Source organism: Delphinus delphis, chromosome 14, assembly GCF_949987515.2.
Source record: "Delphinus delphis chromosome 14, mDelDel1.2, whole genome shotgun sequence".
Lineage (NCBI taxonomy): Eukaryota > Metazoa > Chordata > Mammalia > Artiodactyla > Delphinidae > Delphinus > Delphinus delphis.
In genome coordinates this window covers 12259234-12275456 of record NC_082696.1, presented here as the reverse complement: position 1 = coordinate 12275456, position 16223 = coordinate 12259234, and the positions used below count along the sequence as shown (strand labels likewise).

Below are 16223 nucleotides of genomic sequence, written 5' to 3'. Positions count from 1 at the left end.
TGAAATCAAAGAAAGGTGGTTGTTTGGATTCCTGGGAAAATTTAAACTGAAGACTTATTTTTATATATGTACGTGTTTGTTTATACATTTTGTTTTCTCTCATAGAGAATCATTTCTGTTCTCTTTGATTTTAGAATGGGGTAGCTAAAGACCATTACACTCATGGTAAGCATTTGTAGTTATAGGTTCTATGATTGGGTTTCTTGTTCACTTCCTTGTTAATGCTTAAACTTGATTTCCAGAAATTGCAAATTTTAGACCTGAAACACTTGTGATAGTATATCATTTAATAGACAGATGAAGAATCAAGACCCAAAGGTGATGAAACTTGTTAAGAATCACAGTTTATGAGAGGCATATAGTTAGCAGCCAAATTAGAAGAAATTTCTGTTCTCTGCGTCTCAGTTCATTGTTTTCACTTTTTCAGTATAATTTTTTGAGTGAGATTTTGGTAGTGTTCATGTGTGTTGTAGGTGGAAGAGGAGTGGGAATTGGTGATTCTTAGTAAATTAATATCACTTTATGGTAACCCTGGACCAGAATGAGGAACAAACTACTAGGCTGCTGCTTCCCTGCTCATAAAATAGGTGCCATAGGAGAACACGCACTCCTTGGCAGAGAGGCGTTGTACAGTAACACCCACTTAGCCAGCAGTTCCCTAGCAACCCAGCCCTCTGCAGAAGAGTAAAAAAAGCCTTTTTTACTTATCTTGTACCTTCTTCGTAGAAGAGGGATACAGTTACTCTGTAAGCCTGTATCATTAGCATGTTTCTAATTTTCATTTTAATAATGGTGGCTGCTCTGTAACTGCTTTCTTTAAATTTTCATAGACAACTGTTTAGAAAGCTCCTGGTACAGGTATTTTAAGGCACAACAATGCTACAAAATTAATGTGGTTGCTTTCAAAGTAAGATGTGATAGATTACAGTTGGCAAGGAAGGAGGTAGTTGTTTTACCATTTATAAAATGTGATTAGACAAGATAAATTTTAGGATCTCTTAAATATTAGCCCTAATGAATAAGTTTTCTAATTAATTTTTCTTAGCTTCAGTTTACTCATTTTAAAAATAAGGATAGTGATACCTTCCCTGACTACCTCTCAGAATTGGTTGAAATATTTAAAATATTGGCTGGTTTGAAATATTCAAAAAAGTTGGTGTATATAAAATTTTAAATATTCAGAGAAGGTGGTTTAATATATAAAATTGTAAAATAATTTTATAAAGTACTTGGAAAGCTAAAGAATACTAGTTCTAATATTCTTAGTTTCTAGAGAAAACTAAAAAGTACTAAGAAAAGTAGTTTTTTTTTAAAGCTGCTACTGGGAACATTTACTGTCATTGTGGATGTCTCTTTTGCCCTGGAAAGTATTTTCATATTGTAACATTTTAATAATGGATAAAAGTTTTGGAGAGTATGAGCTATAAAGAAAGTGCTGTATTATATTCAACATATTTTCCAAGTTGGAGAAATATTTATAAGTTGAACAAAACTTTTGAATATCAGACAGTAACAAAATACAGACCATGATGTATTTTGGACCAGTATTATTTTTGGTCATCATTTATAAGAATTTCAATGTTCTACTAAATCCAGCAAGACTTTTAAGATAATTTTAAATAGTTACTACCAGTATAATTTTGCACTAAGACAAAATTATACTACGAGTATAATTTTGTCTTAGCTTTGGGGAGAAAGATGGAGTTGGTCTGTTTTAATGTTATTTGAATTAAATCCTTTAGAAAAAGTGAACTTCCTTGTTAAGGGTTGGAAGACTCTTAAAACTTGATCAGTAGGCATATAAGCTTCATAATCTGTTGTCTTTAAATCTTCTTGGTTATTATTATTGGTTAGGTTGATGCTATTACATGGTTGTCTCCACGGTCATCTACCATCTTACTCAGTGACTCAGTTGTATATGTTTAGTTGGATGCTACTTGGAGGACTTTGCTTTATTTTTGCAAACTGAGTGTTGGGGTAGCCAGAAGAACTGGGTTTGAGACATGGCTCTGTAGCTTAACACCAGTTTGAATTTAGTTAGGTCATTTACCCTAAGTTTATATATCTGTAAAATGAGAATAATAAATACTAATCTTACTGGGCCATTCTGAAGGTAAAAGTGATATAGCATGTATAATATGATAGTGCTTAATAGTTGACAGTGCCATAGAGATGAAAAGTAATATTTATTTTTAAAGATTCTTTTTATATATATATAAATTTATTTATTTATTTTTGGCTTCATTGGGTCTTCATTGCTGCGCGCGGGCTTTCTCTAGTTGAGGCGAGCGGGGGCTACTCTTCGTTGCAGTGCACGGGCTTCTCATTGCAGTGGCTTCTCTTGCTGCAGAGCACGGGCTCTAGGCACACAGGCTTCAGTAGGTGTGGCACACGGGCTCAGTAGTTGTGGTGAGCAGGCTCTAGAGTGCAGGCTCAGTAGTTGTGGTGCACAGGCTTAGTTGCTCTGTGGTGTGTGGGATCTTCGTGGACGAGGGCTCAAATCCATGTCCCCTGCATTGGCAGGTGGATTCTTAACCACTGCGCCACCAGGGAAGCCCGTAATATTTATTTTTATCTTTCTTCTTTATTATGCTACTGCGTATCTCTTTTTTTCGTTTTTGCATTTGTTGCTTATATTTCTGAAATGATTTTACTGTAAGGCCTGCTAGTCTTTTGGTCTACTTATTCTCTCTCTGATATTTAGTCTTCAGTATTTTATTCTTCATCTCTTCAACTCTTAGCTCTTCAGGAAAGACTGTAATTTTGCTTTTCTCTTCCGGGATGCAGTCCCATATCTTCTAGGTATTATGTGTACATAAAATGGCATTGTTATCATCCCAGTCTAAATTTGTCTTTCTTCTACAAACTTACTTTTAGACTTCCTCTTTATGTCGGTAGTAAAAGTGTGTTCCCAAACACTCAGACCTGAAAACTTGGAATTTTCATAAGTGTCTCTCTTTTATTTGTATCTTTTCAGTCATGAAATCCAATGAATTATTTTTAAAAATACGCTTTTCATCCTTCCCTTCCCTTTTATTCTTTTTTTTTTTTTTTGCATTTCACTTCTAAAATATATATATATTTTTTAAAACATCTTTATTGGAGTATAATTGCTTTACAATGGTGTGTTCGTTTCTGCTTTATAACAAAGTGAATCAGTTATACATATACATATGTTCCCATATCTCTTCCCTCTTGCGTCTCCCTCCCCTTTTATTCTTAGTACGAATACTTTGGTCCATATTTTCATAACTCCCCACTTGGTTTGTTATAGTCAGTTTTTTTTTTTTTTTTTTGCGGTACGCGGAGCACAGGCTCCGAACGCGCAGGCTCAGCGGCCACGGCCCACAGGGCCAGCCGCTCCGTGGCATGTGGGATCCTCCCGGACCGGGGCACGAACCCACGTCCCCTGCATCGGGAGGCAGACTCCCAACCACTACGCCACCAGGGAAGCCCGTTATGGTCAGTTTTTAATTGACTTTTATTATTCTCTGTTCTCTCTTGTTCGTACAGTAGAACGACATTTTTTAAGATTGCTAGATTAATTTTTACTAGGTTAATCTCTGAACAACTGTTCTGTTTGAATCACTTTGTATTTTGAAAAACCATTAAGATTCCTTTACCTTCAACTGTGCAGATCTCTTTTTTTTTTTTTTTTTTTTTTTTTTTTTTTGCTGTACGCGGACCTCTCACTGTTGTGGCCTCTCCTGCTGCGGAGCACAGGCTTCGGACCCGCAGGCTCAGCGGCCATGGCTCACAGGCCCAGCTGCTCCGCAGTATGTGGGATCTTCCCAGACCAGGGCATGAACCCGCGTCCCCTGCATTGGCAGGCGGACTCTCAACCACCAGGGAAGCCCTGTGCAGATTTCTTAACTGTGGATTTAATACTTTTTATAAAACTATTTTATAAATAAGTTATTTATAAATATTTATAAATAAATATTATCAATATGTTTGTCATAAGCATTGCATATTTGAAAATGCTATGAAATAGGACGATTTACTATATGCAAAGCTATACACTATGTATTCCCATCTTTGTGTCTTGTTTTTGGTACTTAGTGATACTCCAGTAGGAAAGCACAGCAGTCTGTTGAGATATTAATGCATTCCCATTAGGAAATAGCCACTTCTCCAATCCTTTGTGAAAATTACTGCTTGTCAAGAGATTTATTGATGAGTATGCTATATGTGTAAATAGTGTAGAAGCAGAATCACAGCTGTGACAGGAATGCTCTCTTTTTCCAATCAGTCCATTTCACTTCCACTTTCTTTATTAAACCTTTTATTTGTTGTTTCTAATTACATTTCATTTGTCTGAATACCTTCCCCAGTAGCATTTTTTATTTTGGCACTAAATTATGCCCCGTGTTCTTGTTTTCATGAGGCAAAGTCTTAAGGTCCTCATGGATCCCCCATTTTTAAATACTAGTTTGGTATGTTATTCCTTTGTTAAATGCGTATGGGAACGTGTGGGAAGAAAAAGATGCTCAGTCACTAATGGTTAAGTAAATTGTTTCCCCATACACCAGCTTTTTAATATACACACTTTGGATTAGTATCTCCAAAAAATTACCTGTGATTACATTTTGGAGAACTTTGGGATCGTTAGTGAATTGTCAAAGCTGACAGTGGTAAATCTCAGAATATGAAGAATCTGCTATGTTAGAGTAATGATGTGTCTATGACCCTCCCTTTCCACTTCAGTAGATTGTTAGATAGTTGAGGTGAAAGGCTTTGTTATCTTTTATCCCCTGAAGGGCTTAATATATTGTGTATATCTACAGTAGCTTATCAGTGGATGTTGGTTTGATTTAAGTCACCCACTAGCTTTGACCTGTTAATCAGTTCAGTTTGGCTTTGTATTTCCCAGTTCTTTTTGTTCTATTTGTTTTTAGTTGATTTTGTTTTGTTTTTAGTTGGTTTTACCTTGAAAATTAAACTTGATTGATCTCAGTAAGATTATTGCGTGAGTGCTTATGATTAACTCTCAAAGTAAATTTGAAAGTAAGTACACAAGGGTGATTGTTGTACGTCAGTTACAAGTTATATTGAGATTATTTCAGAGTGAGACATTCCACTCCTTTGAAATGGTTCTTTATTTCCATGAATATTGGCATAGGATTATAGATACAGGGTTGCAGAGATTGTTAAAAGTAAAGTTTGGGGGGGATGGGAGTAAAGAGATGTATGTCATAAATCTGGCTTTGGCATTCTGCTCCTTTGAGCACAATAGATCTGTTGCATTCAGGTGAATTTAGATATGAAGAAGCTGGATAGATTATTTTTAGCTGTATTTGGTTACCTGATTATCTTTGGAACCTAGTAAGCTAATTTATCAAAGTTAAATCAGCTTATATTTGAATAACTAATATGTGCAAGGAAGTTTTTGCATTTAATTCTTATAGTTATGAAGTTGCAGTTATTGCAAATATTTTCTATTTGTCATGTAGCATTAGACATTTCCATATTTCTGCATTAATAATGTGTATATCAGGTTTCTATCTCTTAGTATACCTTACTAAATCTCTCTTCCTGGACATTTTTTTTTAACTGCCATATAAAATGTTGATGTAAAAATAATCATGATTATGGCCTTTTGCTTCTTAAAATGTGTAAAGTCACTGGTGAAATTTTATACCTCTTATATATAGTGCCATACTGTCTTTTTCTTCCAGATACTGTAGTTTTCAGTTCTAAAATTTCCATTTGGTTCTTTTTTGTAGTTTCTCATTCTGTGCTGAAAACTTCTATCTTTGCATTTATTTCGGGAGTTTTCTCCTTTACCTTATTTAGAATGATTATAACTTCTTTAAAGTCCTTGACTGGTAATTCCAACATCAGTGTCATTTTGGGGTTGGCATCTGTTGATTATTTTTTCCCTTGATCAGTGTGGACAGATTTTCCAGGACAGTGAGAGAGAGAGTAAGTGTATGTGTGTGTGTGTGTGTGTGTGTGTGTGTGTGTGTTTTGGTATGTCAAGTAAGTTTGGCTTGTATGCTAGACATTTTCAATATTGTATTGTAGTATTTTATTAAAATCCTCTGAATAATGTTGATTTTTGTTTCGCAGGTATTCAACTCGGTTTGGTTCAGGATGCAAGTTCTGTCTTGCCTTTTTGGGTGGTTCCAGTGTCAGTTCAGTTTTCAAAGCATTTCTTTTGCTGTTTAGGTGTGCTCAGCATATGTTCCACTCACTTGTCTAGGTATTGGGTAATGGTTTACATAGATATTAGTTCTCAAAGCCTCTGCTGGGCTTCTTTGGGTCTGTTTCACACAGGCACAATTTTAGGACAAGCCCAGGACTTACGTTGGGCTCCTCTCTATCTCTCTCTGGGGTTCCCATACTCTCTCCAGATCCCAGGGCATCCTTTTCCTTGTTCTCTGGCCAAAAAGTCAGGTTTCTCTCCAGGTTTAGCCTTCAGAGTAAAGTGGCAAGAGAGAGAAGAAAATGGTATTTTTGGATAGTAGGGGCCCTTTTCCTGTCTGGAGATGGCTTTTCTCTTGGCGTTTTTGGTGCTGGGGTGGCAACAGCGGCTGTCCTTTAACCTTTAGCAGGGCCTGGGAAGAAAAGAGGGAGGAGTTGTTTTTTCCCTCACCCCTGCTTCCCCAGTAGTGTGGACGATTCCTTTTACCTAGTCTTCTGGCTAGATGAAGGGGGTTTCCCCTAGTATTGTGTTTTTAATTCTGGTATTGGCTGCACCATTTAATAATGCCAGCTCTGGGATAAAAGTCCGGAAATAACGGAGGAGCACAAAACACTGCGAAATTTTTTACCTTAACATCCACACACAGCTCCCCGCCCCGCTGTAACTGGTCATTATTCAAGTTTGACTCCAGTGGCTTGGTGTTCCCTTTTACAGCATCCTCAGGTAGTTGTTTTTTATATGTAGTCAGTAGGGTTTACTTGTAATCAGTGAGAGAGAGAGAGGCTACAGTTGCTTACTCCATCTTGGCTGACTGTAACTTCTATGTACCTTTTTTTTTTTTTTTTTAGAAGATGTTGGGGGTAGGAGTTTATTTATTTATTTTTGGCAGTTAGGTCTTTGTTTCTGTGCGAGGGCTTTCTCTAGTTGCGGCAAGCGGGGGCCACTCTTCATCGTGGTGCGCGGGCCTCTCACTATCGCGGCCTCTTGTTGCGGAGCACAGGCTCCAGACGCGCAGTCTCAGTAGTTGTGGCTCACAGGCCCAGTTGCTCCGCGGCATGTGGGATCCTCCCAGACCAGGGCTCGAACCTGTGTCCCCTGCATTGGCAGGCAGACTCTCAACCACTGCGCCACCAGGGAAGCCCTATGTACCTTTTTTAAGAGTATTTTTTAACCCCCCTTTTCCAGGGACTTGGGAGGGTTGTAAAAATTTGGATGTTGGATTAAAGGACCATGAAAATAAGTTCTTGTGGCCTAAATTTAATTCTTTAAATGGTAATATTTTGGGGGGGAGAGATGATCGTTTTTCTTTGCTACTAACACAGTTTTAAGCTATAACTTAGATTCTAAAATAGCTTCCTTTTTGATAGTATTTAAAACTGTAATATTAACCTTAGATGTCTGCCATGCTTGAGAAATGGGATATTCTGCTTAATAATATAAAAGGTTAATTATTTATGTGAAACTGCTTATAGCCAATAGCAAAAGATAATTTATGAAGGATATAAACATTTGTATTTGTCATAATAATCTGGTTAGCACCTTTATATATCAAATTCTCGCTTTTTGTTTTTCATTTTCTTTTTTTTTTTTAATTAGAGGATCTCTAACCCACCCCCCGCCAAAGTTTGGTATATAGATTTGATCTTACTGGACAGATGTTTGCATAATTCAGATTTATAATAAAAAAATAGGCATCATTTCCTTTTATAATATCTTATATTTTTAAAGAAGGGATTCTGGGGCTTCTCTGGTGGCACAGTGGTTAAGAATCTGCCTGCCAATGCAGGGGACACGGGTTTGAGCCTTGGCCTGGGAAGATCCCACATGCTGTGCAGTAACTAAGCCCAGGAGCCACAACTACTGAGCCCACGTGCCACAACTACTGAAGCCCGCACGCCTAGAGCCCGTGCTCTGCAACAGGAGAAGCCACCGCAATGAGAAGCCCATGCACCACAAGGACAGTAGACCCCGCTTGCCCTCAACTAGAGAAATCCCATGGGCAGCAGCGAAGACCCAACACAGCCAAAAATAAAATGAATAAATTAAAAACAGAAAAATTAGAGAAGCTGCCATCCTTTTAAAAAAACAAAAAAAGGGATTCTAGATTTGAGATTCTGAAAAAAATGTACAATTTTGCATACTCTTCACCGTATCACATTGTTACCTTCATTATGTGCTTAACTGTACTCTGCAAAGTGTTTCTATTTGTTTATTAGAATGTTGTCCATCGCCAAAAGCAGCCCATTAGTTTCATGAGAACAGAGACTGTCTACCTGTTCTATTGGATCCATAGTGCCTGGTACTAATTGAGTATATTTGGAATGAGTGATGAATTCTTGGATTATAGATGATTTGCATTTTCTGCTGTCTTCATGCTTTTTTTGCATTTCCAGTTTTTCCATAGTAAAATATTTTTATAATCAGAAAAAAGTTATAAGATTTTTTTTTAAGGTGATTATTTTTTTATGTTCTCTCACTGGTTTTTAGGTATTATGTAACATTTCAGGTTTTGTGCTTTGGTGTTTGCAATTATTTATGCCCCCCCTCCCCCAAAGATGCATTTGAAACTTTGTTCTGCAGTTTTCATGCTGGCACAATATTTAGTGTAAAATTGGGAGTTCTGCCTTTGTTAAAAGCCTGATCTGGTGGTCCTCACAGAATATCTGTGATGTATCTTTTATTTAGCCTTTGTTCTTTAAACATTGTGATTGCTCAAGAATATTGCTACTTCAGTAGAAGTTAGCCCAAGTTTATAAAGAGCTTTGTTTCAAATACTTTTTACAAAGAAATTTACTTTAAAAAACCTTAGGAACATGTCGATATTGGTCACATTATTGTTTTAGAATGTGCTTTTCTTAATGTTGGATCTACTACTGTTAGTCTAATGCTAATGTTCTCTGGTCACATTTTGTCATGTCCTGTGAGTCTGATTTTATACGTCACTTTGTTACATGCTTGTATTATCAGATAGTTTATATTGTATTCCAAACCAAAAATAATATGGAAGATTGTGCTATGTAAAGAAAGGAGAACTCATATGTTAGGGAGTGAGAAGTTTTAGATATGGAGAATACCTAGTTTTTGACTTGTTGAGGTAAAATTTGTAATGAGGTGTATTGGTTCTCAGGTATTAAAATTGGTGAATATTATGCTCTTTAAAATGACTATCAGTGAAACAAGTCTCTTATTTACTTTTTTTATATATATATAAATTTATTTATTTTTATTTTTGGCTGTGTTGGGTTTTCGTTGTTGCGCGAGGGCTTTCTCTGGTTGTGGCCAGCGAGGGCTACTCTTCGTTGCGGTGCGCAGGCTTCTCATTGCAGTGGCTTCTCTTGTTGTGGCACTCGGGCTCAGCTGCTGTGGCTCACAGGCTCTAGAGCACAGGCTCAGCAGTTGTGGCTCACGGGCTTAGTTGCTCTGCGGCATGTGGGATCTTCCTGGACCAGGGCTCAAACCTGTGTCCCCTGCATTGGCAGGTGGATTGTTAACCACTGCACCACCAGGGAAGCCCTCTTACTTACTTTTTATTCCTATATGCAAAATACTGAATTTCTATTTTTAAAGTTAGGAAAAGATAGAGAACTGTTTTATTTTGAAATTTTAATTTCTGTTGAATACTTTGAATTATAAAAATGGTTTTTGCAAAAATATTTATGAAAAGTAAAAATATCTATACAGTCAAGTTAGAAAATTAAGATAAATCGTTCACAGCTTTCTTCTACTTTATTTATTTTCTTTTGCTGTGTAACACATTGCCACAAACTTAGCTTGCGGCTTAAGCACCATGTACTTATTTCACAGTTTCTGTGGGTCAGGATCAGGCACTGGTTAGCTGGGTCCTCTGCTGATGGGCTCACTAGGCCAAAGTCAGGGCGTCAGCCAGGCAGGCTGTGCTCTCATTTGAAATGTGTGGTCCTCTGCCCAGCTCATCCAGATTGTTGGCTTAATACAGTTCCTTGCCATTGTAGGACTGAGGTCTCCATTTTATTTGCTGGCTATGGGCTGGGTGTCTTTCGGAGTTCCTAGCAGCCACCCTCAGGTCCTAGTTGCCTTGTAGCCTTCTTATGTGTGTCTTCACATGGCTGTGAGAGGGAGCTAGTTCTCTGGTGTCTCTTCTTAGAAGGACAGTAATTTTATTGGATAAGGCCTTCACTCTTATGACCTCATTTAACCTTAAATACAATACCTCCATAAAGGCCCTATTTTCAAATACAGTTGACCCTTGAACAGCACGGGTTTGAACTGTGAGGGTTCACTTATATGTGGAATTTTTTCAGTGGTAAATGCTACAGTACTAAACAACCCGTGGTTGGTTGAATCCACGGATACAGAACCATAGATATGGAGGGCTGGCTATAAGTTATATGTGGGTTTTTGACTATGTGGAGGGTCATCACCCCTAATTCTTGCATTGTTCAGTGGTCACTGCATAGTCACGTTAGGCATTGGGACTTCAACATATGAAATTTGGGGGAGAGATACTGTAGAAGGCCAGGGTTGGCAAGTGGAGTTAAAACAAGATTGTATTAAAATGTAATTGTTACATTTTTCAGAATAACGTATGCATGTAGTTTCTTTTTAAGTACAAAAGAGATTTTATTGGAAGCTCTTTCTTCTCACCCTGTGCTGGATCTCCAAAAAGAACAGTGTTTTAATTCATAACACTTCTGATGATAACCTTCATATCACTAAGCAATAATTTTATATGTGTTTCTTTAATGGTCAATTTTAGACAGTGACATTTTGCAACGGTAGGTGAGGCATTAGTTCACTTGTGCTGGTCTTGCCCTCTGAATACCTTGTTGTTGTTTTGTTTTTTTTTTTTGCGGTACGCGGGCCTCTCACTGCTGTGGCCTCTCCTACTGCGGAGCACAGGCTCCGGACGCGCAGGCTCAGAGGCCATGGCTCACGGGCCCAGCCGCTCCGCGGCATGTGGGATCTTCCCAGACTGGGGCACGAACCCGTGTCCCCTGCATCAGCAGGCGGACTCTCAACCACTGCGCCACCAGGGAAGCCCTGAATACCTTGATTTTGAATGGTGAGACTGGATTTTTGCAGGGCAAATTATTTCCCTCTTTGGCTATATCTGTGTGTTTTGGGGCTTGCGGTTTTCTCTTTGTTTCATCAGTTAACCAGTCCTTTTATGACATTTCCATTTTCTGGAAATTTTCTTGTCTGCTTATTCTGTTCCCATTCCCATTCTACTTTTTATTGTGAGTTTTAAATACCTTTAAAAAATTATTCCTTTTTTATCCTGCCAGTAAGAAGAAGAAAAGGAAAAGGTGGTCAGCATGCTATCTTGAATTGAAAGTACCAAGATTGTGTTGGATCCAGGAACCTTTGTGATTGTCTGATTTCTTAGGAGATTTGAAGGATCCTAACTCTAGTACTCTCAAGGCCCTGAAGGACCATTGTAGAGAAAAATGAATTGGATTGATTAATATTTTAGGTTCACACTTAAGGTTAATTCATATTGGACATAGAATCAACCTTGAAGGCATAAGATTAATCTGTAAATGAGCAAGATTTTACCCCAATTTAATGGTTCTCTTGGGTTTGCCAGGTCACATGTTTTTTTGTTGCACTCTTCCAGGGTCATGGTAGAATTCATTTAATATTGCTCAAATTGGGAAAGGCACTAAAATTTTTGAAGTGGAGAGTTTGCTCGAAATAAAAAGCATGAAGTACAACATTTTGTTAAATTTTGGGTAATGAGCCTTACTCAGTGCATAGATGAGGAAAGGCCTCAATACACTTGGCAGGACGTGAGAGTGTCGTGTTTATCCAAAAACAAACAAAGTGGAGTGTTTGTAGGATTGAGAAATAAAATTGCCCAATATCGGGTTGACCTGGTTTTGTAAAAAGGTTATGTTGGAACACACCCTGCCCATTCATGTGAGTTGTTTGTGGCTGCTTTCTTTACCCAGGGGTAGTGCTGAGTACAGGCATACCTCAGATGTTTCGGGTTTGGTTCTGGACCACCACAATAAAGCAAATTTTGCAATAAAGCAAGTCACATGAATTTTTGCTTTCCCAGTACATATTAAAGTTATGTTTACACTATACTAGTGTGCAGTAGCATTCAGTCTAAAAAATGTACATACTTTGTTTTTAAAACTTACTGCTAAAAAATACCATCATCTCAGCCTTTGGTGACTTGTAATCTTTTTGCTGGTGGAGGGTCTTGCCTCACTGTTGATGGCTGCTGACTGATCAGGGTGGTGGTGCTGAGGCTTGGGATGGCCATGGTAATTCCTTAAAACAACAGTGAAGTTTTTGCTGCATGGATTGACTCTTCCTTTTACAAACAATTTTTCTGTAGAATGCAGTGCTTTTTTAAAGCAGTTTTCCATAGTAGAACTTTCAAATTGGAGTCAGTCCTCCGAAATCCTGCCTAATCAACCACGTTTATGTAATATTCTGTATCCTTTGTGGTCATTTCAGCAGTCTTCACAGCATATTCACCAGGATAGAATTCTGTCTCAAGAAACCACTTTCTTTGCTCATCCATAAGAAGCAACTCCTCATTCTTTAAAATTTTATCATGAGATTGCAGCAATTCAGTCACATCTTCAGGCTCCACTTCTAATTCTACTTCTCTTGCTATTTCTACCACATCTGCAGTTACTTCCTCAGTGAAGTCTTGAACCCCTCGAAGTCAACCATGAGGGTTGGAATCAGCTTCTTCCAAACTCCTGTTAACGTTGATGTTTTGACCCTTTCCCATGAATCATGAATATTCTCAATGGCATCAAGAACGGTGAAACCTTTCCAGAAGGTTTTCAATTTACTTTGCCTAGATTCATGAGAAGAATCACTCTCTATTGCAGCTATAACCTTACGAAATATATTTCTTAATAAGACTTGAAAGTTGAAATGACACCTCAATCCATGGGCTGCAGAATGGATGTTGTGTTAGCAGATGAGAACATTAATCTCATTGTACATCATCAGAGCTCTGGGGTGACCAGGTGCATTGTCAGTGAGCAGTAATATTTTGAAAGGAATTTTTTTTTTCTGAGCAGTAGGTCTCAACAGTGAGCTTAAAATATTCAGTATGCCATCTTGTAAATAGATGTGCTGTCCTCCAGGTTTTGTTATTCCATTTAGAGAGCACAGGCATAGTAGATTGAGCATAATTCTTCAAGGCGTGTAGGATTTCCACAATGGTAAATGAGCATTGGCTTCAGCTAGTCACCAGCTGCATTAGCCCCTAACAGGAGAGTCAGCCTGTCCTTTGAAACTTTGAAACCAGGCATTGACTTCTCCTCTCTAGCTAGAAAGTCCTACATGGCATCTTCTTCCAGCATAAGGTTATTTTGTCTACATTGAAAATCTGTTGTTTAGTTTAGCCACTTTCATTAATGGTCTGAGCTAGATCTTCTGGATAACTTGCTGCAGCTTCTCCATCAGCACTTGCTGCTTCTCCTTGCGCTTTGATGTTATGGAGAAGATGGCATCTTTCCTTAAATCTCATGAATCACCTCTGCTAGCTTCACATTTTTCTTCTGCAGCTTCCTCTCCTCTCTCGGCCTTCAGAGAATTGAAGAGAGTTAGGGACTGGCTCTGGATTTGGCTTTGGCTTAAGGGAATGTGGTGTCTGGTTTAATCTTCTATCCAGACCACTGAAACTTTCTCCGTATCAGCAGTAAGGCTGCTTTGCTGGCTCATCATTCACGTATTCACTGGAATAGCACTTTTAATTTCCTTCAAGACCTTTTCCTTTGTATTCACAACTTGACTGTTTGGTGCAAGAGGTCTATCACCCTGCCTCCTTCACTGACACAGGGTTGCAAAGCACGGTGAAATGAAATATGCCTGTTGTGCGATAGCAAGTGTGTAGCCTCCAAAGCCTAAAATATTTACTGTGCTGACCCCTGGCCTAATCAATAATGGACAACTTAAAAACTCTTCATTAGAAATGAGTTTTTTGGGGGAGTAGCCAGCAGCCACTGAGAAATCTCCGTTTAGGTTAAAGATTTCTCAAACCTTGATTGAAGTCATTAGAAACTGATTTGATTTGAAGAAGTTGTTTTCAGATCTAAAAATGTGCATTTCATGTGGTACATACAAGTGATAGAATAGAAAATTTAAATGTTACTGATTGAAAGAGCACTCTGCAATGTAACTGAAAGGCGTTGAAAAACAAAAGAATGAATGAGTTAGACTGAAAGCCCAGGCTGTTGTTTAGTATCTTTCCTTTGAATCGGTAAGTCTTGAGTAGCCAAAGGAAGGACACGTCAGGACTGGGACTTCATTAAATTTTAGTAAAGGCATTCTGTGAAGAATTAGATGAAGTGATCTATGCCTCTTTTCTGGCTGTCAGATTTAATAAAGAAATGAGATTTTAGAGAATCTAAATAAATGGTTAGTTGGAAGCACATGTATTCAGTGGGCCTTTGAAAAGTACTTAATTGCTTAGTATTTTTCTAAGTAATACCTTAAGTTTCTGCAGTATTAAAAAGAGGGTCTCTCAGACATCCCTGGTGGTGCAGTGGATAAGAATCCACCTTCCGATGCAGGGGACACGGGTTCAAGCCCTGATCAGGGAACTAAGATTCCACATGCCGAGGGGCAGCTAAATCTGTGCACTGCAGCGGCTGAGCCCCCGCGATCTGGAGCCTGCACGCCATAACGAAAGATCCTGCATGCTGCAGCGAAGACCCCGAGTGCCGCAACTAAGACCTGACACAGCCAAATAAATAAAAGTAAATAAATAAATTTAAAAAAATAAAGAGGGTCTCTGATAAGAGCTGACTTTTCATGCTGTTGAAATGTTTTACAAGTCTAAGCTATATTTTCCCTACATCATTCTCCCAACCTCCCCCCCGCCCAATAAAAAAAGGAAGGAAGAAAGAGAGCAAAGTTTTTGATCTGCTAGAATATGGACCAGTGCTTGATTGAAACTTTAGGGCTTTACCACACAAAATGAAAGAAGTAATGTATTGTCAACTATAGGAAGACCCTGGTGCCTCTTCATTGCCCCAGTCATATAAATTACTATGGAATGTACCTTCAGGTACCTGAGTGAATAAATGTTTGATGCATACTTTAATATTATTCATTTAAATGGAGAATGCCTCCAAAGAGAAGGATTTTAATTTAATAATGGCTAACCCTGTTGAGTGACTTAAGTATGTTCTAAAAGCTTTATATGCAATGTTTCTGTAAAATGAGTATTGCTTCTGTTTTCTAAACGAGAAAACTAAGGTTCAGAGGTTTAGCAACTTTGTATTAAGGTAACATAGTTGGAATTAAAATCCAGGTCTTTCTGTGCAAAGCTTGTACAATGCTGTGTCTTATATGTACTTGTTCATTTTAATTTATTCTTAACAAATTCTTATTCTCAACGAATTCTTATTCTCTGCCAGACACCGAGGATACAGTTTGGACAAAGGGGGAAAAAATCTAAGCATAAAAGGCAGAGTTTCTCTTCTTAGAGCTTATTCTTTAGTAGGAGAGGGCAGGTCTGGATCTCAGATGGGCTGCAGTCTGGGCCTGCTAAGAACTTCTGGGAAATTGACCTTTGCTCTACACAGCTTGTGGAAAACACTGTGTGGATGTTGTTTTGCACCTAGTGAGGTGGTTGGCATACAGTTAGATTTTCTAAAACAGACAGGTAGGAATTGAGGCCATGAGTATATTAAAATTCCCTGTGAGTTTGACAGAGGTAGCTTCTTAAATGATCTGATGGGATCCTAACCCCGGTTGGGCAGTATCATCAACAAGTGGACACCTCTGTGGGAACTTAAAGGGAAAGACGTTTATACTTCTCCCAAGGTTGATTTCAGTTTGGACAGCTCTTGGTGTTCAGTTAGTGTCTTATTGCTTAAACTGCATTAAAGGAACTTATATCCTTTGTCTCAAGGATGTCAGTCTTTGTCACCCTTTGGGACAGTCCTTTTAAAAGTCAAATATTAGTTAAATAATCATGCAAGTAAGTGTCAAATTCTGTGATGAATGCTTCAAAGGTGAGTGACAGTACAATGAGGGTATAAAAGGTGGTATAGGGGCTTCCCTTGTGGCACAGTGGTTGAGAGTCCGCCTGCCAACGCAGGGGACACGGGTTCGT

At 38.3% G+C, this 16223-nt stretch overlaps 1 protein-coding gene across 1 annotated transcript in view; it reads left to right on the top strand.

The window, feature by feature from the left end:
- Window positions 1-16223, top strand: part of LOC132436828 (rho guanine nucleotide exchange factor TIAM2) — a 434430-nt gene that overhangs the window by 13955 nt on the left and 404252 nt on the right. The window lies entirely within an intron of this gene.